Below are 9,386 nucleotides of genomic sequence, written 5' to 3' on the forward strand. Positions count from 1 at the left end.
AAAAAAAAAAAAAAAAAAAAAAAAAAAAAAAGGAAATTGAGAATACAGCTTTGAGATTAGGCAAGGGGAAAAACGGTAGGTAGAACGGTTAACAGAGGTTTAGCTAGATGTCAATGTCAGGGGGAGCCAGCCGACAGGCAGGGCCTCTGCTAGGGAACTGACAATAGGAATACCACCCTTCAATTTCATTGTTACATATCTAATGGTCTTGCTTTTACTCTCACTGTTGAGGTGCGCTTGAGGATAGCCTGCATCTTCAGAAAAGACTGTCACAATGTCTTACTTAAATTGAATAACCAACAATGCTGAACCAATGTTTTTTTTCAAACCTGTTTTTGTCTTAGACCTCTGGGTTCTACTCACACAGAGAAGATAGGACTGGGACTGGGCAGGAATGATAGGTATAGGTGGGTTGTCACCTGACCCAGTCTCTTCCCTTGGGAGGGAATTTTTGTTCCCACAATGACTCCCTGGTGTTAGCTTCCAAGGTCAGTTTCACCATGAAATAGGTGTGCTGCGGTCTTGTCTTATAGGTTGCCTTATTCAGAAGGCTGAAGTATGAGTCAGGACCTGAAATGATCTGACTTTTCCTTTCATGCTGGAGATATAGACAATTGAAGAGGGAAGGAAATAGTAATAAACATATTGAACAAGCTTGTTTGACAGGGAGAAGAAGTAAGAGTACGGATTTCTAGGTTATCCCTCCATCTCTAGTAAACTTCATGTGACAGATGACTCAATGGGAAACATGAAAAACTGTCTTTTTCCATTTTTGAAAATCATTCATATGCCTAATGATCTGTTAGTGAGATTTTCCTTCTGATAATGATTGATTTCTGTTCTTCCAGACAATAAGAAATGACTATGGAGTTATGTGTAAAAAGGAGACTGCTACTGTCTAACCTTCTCTAAGGCAGAAAAAAAGGGTTACCTAACAATTAAATATTTTCTTCTCAAATATAAAAAAAAAACAACCCACAGTTCTCTTCTAAGCTGTTTCAGGGCATCTTCAAAAGTTAGAAAAAATATTTACTAGCAGGCCGGGCGCGGTGGCTCAAGCCTGTAATCCCAGCACTTTGGGAGGCCGCGGCGGGTGGATCACGAGGTCAAGAGATCGAGACCATCCTGGTCAACATGGTGAAACCCCGTCTCTACTAAAAATACAAAAAATTAGCTGGACACGGTGGCGCGTGCCTGTAATCCCAGCTACTCAGGAGGCTGAGGCAGGAGAATTGCCTGAACCCAGGAGGCGGAGGTTGCGGTGAGCCGAGATCGCGCCATTGCACTCCAGCCTGGGTAACAAGAGTGAAACTCCATCTCAAAAAAAAAAAAAAAAGAAAAAATATTTACTAGCTAAAATATTTCTAAGACAATGTGATTATTCCTGTTAACATAGTAGGACACTTAACTGTGTCTATATATATATGTATACATATAAATTTTGGTCAAAAGTGGACACTTCATAAACACCAGAAACCCCATTTAATTGTGTAGGTTGTTTGGCAAGGTAAGACGATCATTTTGAATTCCACATATTCTCCATAAGTTATTCTCTGGTAATTCTTGTTGGAATCTTTTTCACTGCTCCAAAATCTGTATCTCCAAATAAACCCAGGTAGCGGCTGCCCACTGGACATCTCCACAGTGAATATTTCAGAGAACCACAAGCTCAATATGTACACTTTGGTACACTTATCCTTTTCCCTAATCCTGCTCTTCAAATTGCATTCTCTACCTAGGTTGGATATCTAGGAAACTTGACATGCAATCAGTCACCAAATTACCTCTTTGATATCTCCTCTCTAGCCCCAGCTTCAGCACTCAGTCAGTCCTCACTGCCCAGGCAATTGCAATAAGGGCTTAGTTTGTCTCCCTGGCTCCAGTCAGCAGTTCACTAATCCATGATTACAGCCAGAATAATCTTTCTAAAAAAAGCAAATCTCATTATTCTCTCTGGGGCTTAAAATCATTCAGTGGCTCCTCATTGATTAACGGATAAGAGTCCAAACTCTTTCATGTGCCAAACTGGTCTCTTATCTCTCCAGCGTTATTGATTGTCTTATCTTTTGCCTCTGAAATTATGCCTCAGTCTAGGTGGAGGTCTTTAAATTCCCCTAGTGGCTTAGTGAGGGGGATCATCAGAAGTTCAAGAGGTATTTATAAGAAGTTTTATGTTTTAATTTTGATTGAAAATTTTAAAAATAATATAAGCCTACTTTGAATCTTTTATACCAGCACTTTTCAAACTTTCATGTGCATAGGAATCACCTGGAGATTTTGTTAAGACACTGAGTCTGAATCAGTAAGTCCCACGTGGCCCAAGACATTTCTAACAAGCTCCAGGGGATGCCAGTGCTGCTACTCCCTGGAACACTTTCTGAGTAATAAGGGTCTAGGATGATGGCCACTTTCGATTTTATTTTTTGAGATGAGGTATTCCTCTGTTGTCCAGGCTGGAGTGCAATGCTGCGGCGATCTTGGCTCACTGCAAACTCTACATGCCAGGCTCAAGAGATTCTATCACCTCAGCCTCCCGAGTAGCTAGGACCACAGGCACATACCACCATTCCCAGCTATTGTGTGTGTGTGTGTGTGTGTGTGTGTGTGTGTGTGTGTGTGTGTACATATTTATTTATTTATTTATTTATTTAGGTAGAGACAGGGTTTTGCCATTTTCCCAGGCTGGCCTTGAACTCCTGAGCTCAAGCGATCCATCTGCCTCAGTCTCTCAAAGTGCTGGGATTACAGGCACAAGCCATCGCTCCCGACAGCGATGACCACTTTCTGACTAATATCACAAACTTGCCCTATCATCATAGACTAATGAATAAAGAGAGGAGACAATACTTCAAATGATAGAATTTTTTTTTTTTTTTTTTTTTTTTTTTTTTTTTTTACAAATGAAGACCAAGTGATGTCATGGCCTGCTGTATAAAGATTTGGCAATGGTTCTAGTTTTTTAAAAAAAAGATGAAATAATTGAATCATCATTTAGGACAAAGTAGTACAGGCATGTCAATTTCAAAAGATTTGCAGCAATCAAGACAATATTGTTTTAGCAAAAATTATCAGTCATGCCATTAAACTGAAATTATTTAAATGATACTAGTTTTATGTTTTTCCTTATAATTAATTTGTTCATCTGTTTGATTTTATAATTATATAATAGCTATAAGCATTAGAGTTTATACTTACTGTTATGTTTCTACACATACAATCTAAGTTGACTTCAGGATACACATGAAATATATTCCTTTATAAGAGATCTAAATACAACGTAAGTCTGAGAAATACTGGACTAAGCCTACTCATGTCTCTTTGCTTTCGTGCCTGTTGTGACTGCTGGAGTACCCTTCCCTAATCCCTTGTCAACCTCGCCAGCCTGCCATGTCTGAACAGTACTTGGCAAACATGCACGGTTCCCTATGATGATGGCTCCTTTTCTGAGATCCATAGTCAACGTCATACAACAGTGTCCTGTCCTAATTTCTTTCATAATGCCTGTGATGCTTTGCGGCATACTTAAATGCACATGTTTACTTACTTCATTCACTACCTCTTCTGTCCCCAAAACAAAGGCCTTGTCCTGCGTGTCTTATTATTTGTAATTATTTGACACATCATAGCTGCTCAATAAATGTTTTCTGGAAAAATAAATAAAGGCAAACCTTGGTGTGCTCCTTTCTTTTTTTTTTTTTTTTTTTGAGACTCACTCTGTCACCAGACTGGAGTGCTGGTGTGCAGTGGTGCGATCCTGACTCACTGCAATCTCTGCTTCCTGGGTTCAAGAGATTCTCCTGTTTTAGCTTCCTGAGTAGCTGGGATTACAGGCACGTACCACCATGCCTGGCAAATTTTTGTATTTTTAGTGGAGATGGGGTTTCACTACATTGGTCAGGCTGGTCTTGAACTCCTGACCTTGTGATCCGCCTGTCTTGGCCTATCAAAGTGCTGGGATTACAGGTGTGAGCCACCGTGCCCCACTGGTTTGCTCCTTTCTAACACAGACAAAAAAGAGTGTGCTGACCTAGCATGTGTTCACATTTGTGACTGAAAAAAATTAGAACTATGAAATAGTTGTGATATTCTTCTACATATAATTTGATTCTAATAAGGCAATTCAAAAGCCTATTGTCTCCTAGAGAATCTGCTGAAAAGTTCGTATTTTCCCTAATTTTCCAGAGGTCTGATTGTTTAGATTAAGCTTAGACAGCTTTCAAATAATGCAACAAGAACATTGTGATTACATTTTGGTTGATGCATCATGACAACTAAAAATAGGCTGGAAAGACTGAAAACCTTTACTTGAATCTTCAGCCAAAGTATGGTTAAACATTATGGATGAGCTGAAATTGTGGCTTTTAACTTTCTGTCTTTTTTTTTGCGGGGGGGACAGAGTTTCCCTCTTGTTACCCAGGCTGGAGTGCAATAGCGTGATCTTGGCTCACCGCAGCCTCCACCGCCTGGGTTCAAGCAATTCTCCTGCCTCAGCCTCCTGAGTAGCTGGGCCTACAGGCATGTGCCACCATGCCCATCTAATTTTTGTATTTTTAGTAGAGATGGAGTTTCGTCTTGTTGACCAGGATAGTCTCGATCTCCTGACCTCATGATCCACCCGCCTCAGCCTCCCAAAGTGCTGGGATTATAGGCTTGAGCCACCGCATCCGGCCTTAACTTTCAATTACACAGGATAAATTCCACAGCCTGTAGATTGTTCTGACTCAACTTCCCATTATTTTGGCTTTGCCATTCAATTACAGTTACACCTTCAGTGGGGCTGGAAGAGTGAGCAAAACTCAGTTTACCTTGAAGGACAAGAGAAACCTAAAATACAACATTGGCTTTATTTGATGAGACCGATTTTTTAGCCTATATACAGAAAGTCTACTTTCTTTCTTTCTTTCTTTTTTTTTTTTTTTTTTTTTGAGACAGAGTCTTGCTCTGTCACCAGGCCCCGTGCAGTGATGCGATCTCAGCCCACTGCTACCTCTGCCGCCCAGGTTAAAGCAATTCCCCTGCCTCAGCCTCCCAAGTACCTGGAACTACAGGTGCACACCACCATGCCCAGCTAATTTTTTGTATTTTAATGGAGATGGGGTTTCACCGTGTTGGCCAGGATGGTCTCAATCTCCTGATTTCGTGATCTGCCCATCTTGGCCCCTCAAAGTGCTGGGATTACAGGTGTGAGCTACCACACTTGGCCAAACTAGTTTACTTTCTACTGAGGAAGACCTTCTCTTAATTAACCAGGATGATGGACAGTGTGGGGTTAGGATTGGGATGAAGAACTGGAGACCAGAAATGGGTCCCATCCAATTCTGACCATGATGTATAAATATGACTGTAGTGCTATGCAAATACTGTTTGGGAGAATAGCTTTGATGGAACAAAGCCAGGCTGGCAAAGTACAAATCCAGATTTTTATTTTACATTTATAGCTGCTTCGACTTCATTATAAGGCAAGACCCCCTTAGCCCTAGAGGCCATAGAAAATTGTATAGTTCAGTGGTTTTGAAGGATAATTAATTCAGTTATGGCTTCAACCAGGCTTTTCCCTGCTTAAAATAGAGTAAATAATCTAGGAAGGGGAGTTCTCTTTCAACTACTTAAAGGTTATTTTACTCTCTAGGTGTGTTAAACTATACTCCAAGTTCATCATGATTTTCTTACCTCTGTACCACTCTTTCTCATCCTCATCCAAGGAAAAATTATTTTTTTCAATACTTTACATAGATTACTTCCTTTGGGAAGCTTCCCAGCCATGCTCAGTGAGAGTTACCTACTATTTCCTTTGAGCTAGGTTTATTTCTCCTACAGGATTCATGGAGTACGTAATACACATTCTATTTGCTGACCTGATGTAAACAGGGTGGGAACGGATAAACACAGACATATGGAATTTTGAACCTATGATACAGTGGATGGAACATCTGATCAGGAGTCAAAATGTGTGGTTTCAAACCCTCCTTCTCCATGTGGCCAAGTAAAGAAACTTCTCTCTTGTTACATTTTGTAAATTGGGCTTTTATATTTTACTTTTCTACTTGAGATTGAGTATTAATCATTTCATATGCCCACTCTTTTGCTCAGTCTCTGTCACACAGTGTGAGTTCAAATAGTCATTATATTGAGCTAAATTAAATGTGGCATTCTTGTTTTGCACTGATATGGCCTTCTGTGTTTTACAAACAGGACCTTGGTGCAAAATTGCAGGCTTTTTTTTTTTTCCATTTGGTTAAGAGGAAAACACACAGACTAAAAACAGATTTGCCCTATTTATTTTCTGATGTGTCAGAAATTTGTCTGCCCAGATGTTGCAGAGTTAGATTCACATCATTGTGTATTTTGCTGTCTAACATTCTACTTATAAAGGAATTAAGCTAGTCCTCCAACTTTTATTTATCTTTGATGGCTTTGCTCTACCTGTACACTGTGTTCATTTCTAAATGGACTCCTATCCTGGGAATCCCATTTTTGAGACAGATATCTAAACCACAATCTGCATTCTGAACATCTTAAATGCCTACGCACTAACCACAGCTGTTTGTTTATTCCCTGTTTCAACAGGGACAAATATAGTCACTAGTGTTTGCCTTTTAAGGTAACAACCCAATTTAGTACTGAAGGTGGGGGGTGGTAGGAGACAGAGGAGAAATCATCATAGTCGCAGAAGACGCAAAAATACAAAATATCACAACACTCTCTGTTCTTTGAACATTCACGTAGAAGACATTAAATAAAGTTTGTACAATGTAATTTAAAGGAATAGATGCAATTCTGTGGTATTTTGACAGTATATCTAAATGATTTATGCTTTTAGGCAATTTTGGAAACTTTATCATGCAGTGCGTCTCATCAGAGCTCAGTTTGTACTGTCTTATCCATATCTTGTTCTGTAGAAATTCAGAGTATGCCGGGTGCAGTGGCTTATGCCTATAATCCCAGCACTTTGGGAGGCTGAGTCGGGCGGATCACCTGAGGTCAGGTGTTCAAGACCAGCCTGACCAACATGGTGAAACCCCATCTCTACTAAAAATACAAAAATTATCCAGGTGCGGTGGTGCACACCTGTAATCCCAGCTACTTGAGAGGCTGAGGCAGGAGGCAGAGATTGCAATAAGCCGAGATGGCGCCACTGCACTCCAGCCTGGGCGACAGGAGAGACTCTGTCTCAAAAAAAAAAAAGGGAAGATAGAAATTCAGGGTATATTTCAGTATTTCAGGAAGAAAGTGGCCCCTGAGTTTTGGGTATGCATTGCATGGAATATAAACGGAGGTCACGTCATTAGTACACCATAGTCATATTTATCAAGTGATCCTACATCATATCGTCCTGACTATATTTCTCTGATACCAATTTTTATTCAGAATAATTTCAGGGGTGTGGCATGCCATTCCCTGAGAGTGATGGTTACACCTTATGTTGGTACAGATCTTTTTTTTTTTTTGAGACAGAGTCTTGCTCCGGGTTCGAGTGATTCTTCTGTCACAGCCTCCCGAGTAGCTGGGACTACAGGCATGCACCACCACACCCTACTAATTTCTGTATTTTTAGTAGAGACAGAGTTTCATTATATTGGCCAGGCTGGTCTTGAACTCCTGACCTCATGATCCATCCACCTCGGCCTCCCAAAGTGCTGGGATTACAGGCGTCAGCCACCGCGCATGGCCTATTTGTACACATGTTTATACTTCACATACTTTGTCTCACTTAACCCTCTGTATTACACAGAGCCCTTTCAGTTGCAAGTGGCACAAACCAACTTGAACTAGCGTAAGTACTGAAGGAGAGGGAATCCTTCAGGGGTCGGGGCGGGGAGTGTGTTAAATGCTTAATTTAAAACTTCAGGGGCATCTCTAACTCTGTCTCAAACTCTCACCTCAGATTTTCTCTCTGATAATTGGCCTGAGAATAAAATCTAAAGCTACCTGGTTTTGGCTTCACATGGTTCTCAGTGCTTGCTGTCCTAGAGGAGAGATTCTGTTTGTTCATATAGCAAAGCTCAGAGACAGACTTCAGTTGGCCCTTTGTGGGTCAGGTGCCTATATCTGGGATCAATTACAGTACAGAGAGTGAGTTGCAGTATTCTAATTGGCCGGGTCTGTGTCACTTGCTAAACCTTGTGGTCAGGAGACTGGTGGGGCTCTCAGAATTAACCACTGCATCAGAACTACAGGAGGTAGGAAGGCGCAGTTCCCAGAGGGAAAAAGAATGCTGGGAATTTGACAGCAATAGAGGGTCACTGTGTTTCTATAAACACTAGGAGTTGTATTGTTTTCCCCATTTTAGAGGCTTAGAGAGATTGATTTGCCAAAATTCACAATGCTAGCAAATAGCTGAACTAAATATGCTAATGTAGCTTATTCCTTTTGCTGATCTTTGGGTAGAACACATTAACCACTTACAAAAATTCTTCCTTCTTGGCCAGGTGCAGTGGTTCATACCTGTAATCCCAGCACTTTGGGAGCCCAAGGCAGGTGGATCACCTGAGATCAGGAGTTTGAGACCAGCCTGACCAACATGGTGAAACCCATCTCCACTAAAAACACAAAAATTAGCAGGGCATGATGGCACGCATCTGTAATCCTAGCTACTAGGGAGGCTGAGGCAGGACAATCACTTGAACCCAGGAGGCAGAAGCTGCAGTGAACCCAGTTTGTGCCACTGCTCTCCAGCCTGGGTGACAGAGCAAGACTCCGTTAAAAAAAAAAAAAAATTCTTCTCTATGGAAGGGGCACATACATAGGCCCACAAAGTTACCATCTCAAAGTAATAGTAATTTGGTGCACTTTACAACCTGGGAAGAAATCAGCATTTTTTTTTTTTTTTTTTTAGATGGAGTTTCGCTCTTGTTACCCAGGCTGGAGTGCAATGGTGTAATATCGGCTCACCGCAACCTCTGCCTCCCGGGTTCAGGCAATTCTCCTGCCTCAGCCTCCTGAGTAGCTGGGATTACAGGCATGTGCCACCATGCCCGGCTAATTTTTTGTATTTTCAGTAGAGACGGGGTTTCACCATGTTGACCAGGATGGTCTTGATCTCCTGGCCTTGTGATCCACCCGCCTCGGCCTCCCAAAGTGCTGGGATTACAGGCGTGAGCCACCATGCCCAGCAGAAATCAGGACTATTTTGCAAGTGGTTACAAACAAGAAGAAGTTATTTTAGGCATAGTACAGCATTGCAAGAAATAAGCACCAGTATTACTCTTGAGCTGGACACAGTGGCTCATGCCCATCATCCCAGATACCTGGGAGGCTGAGGCAAGAAGATCAATTGAGCCCATGAGTTCAAGAGCAGACTGGGCAAAATAGTGAGACTCCGACTTATGAAAATAAAATACTAAACTGTATTGATCTAAATTTCCCTTAAGTATTCTTCTGAGATG

This window comes from Sapajus apella, unplaced genomic scaffold (assembly GCF_009761245.1).
Source record: "Sapajus apella isolate SASKATOON/1434 unplaced genomic scaffold, GSC_monkey_1.0 scaffold34, whole genome shotgun sequence".
NCBI classification, from domain to species: Eukaryota; Metazoa; Chordata; class Mammalia; order Primates; family Cebidae; genus Sapajus; species Sapajus apella.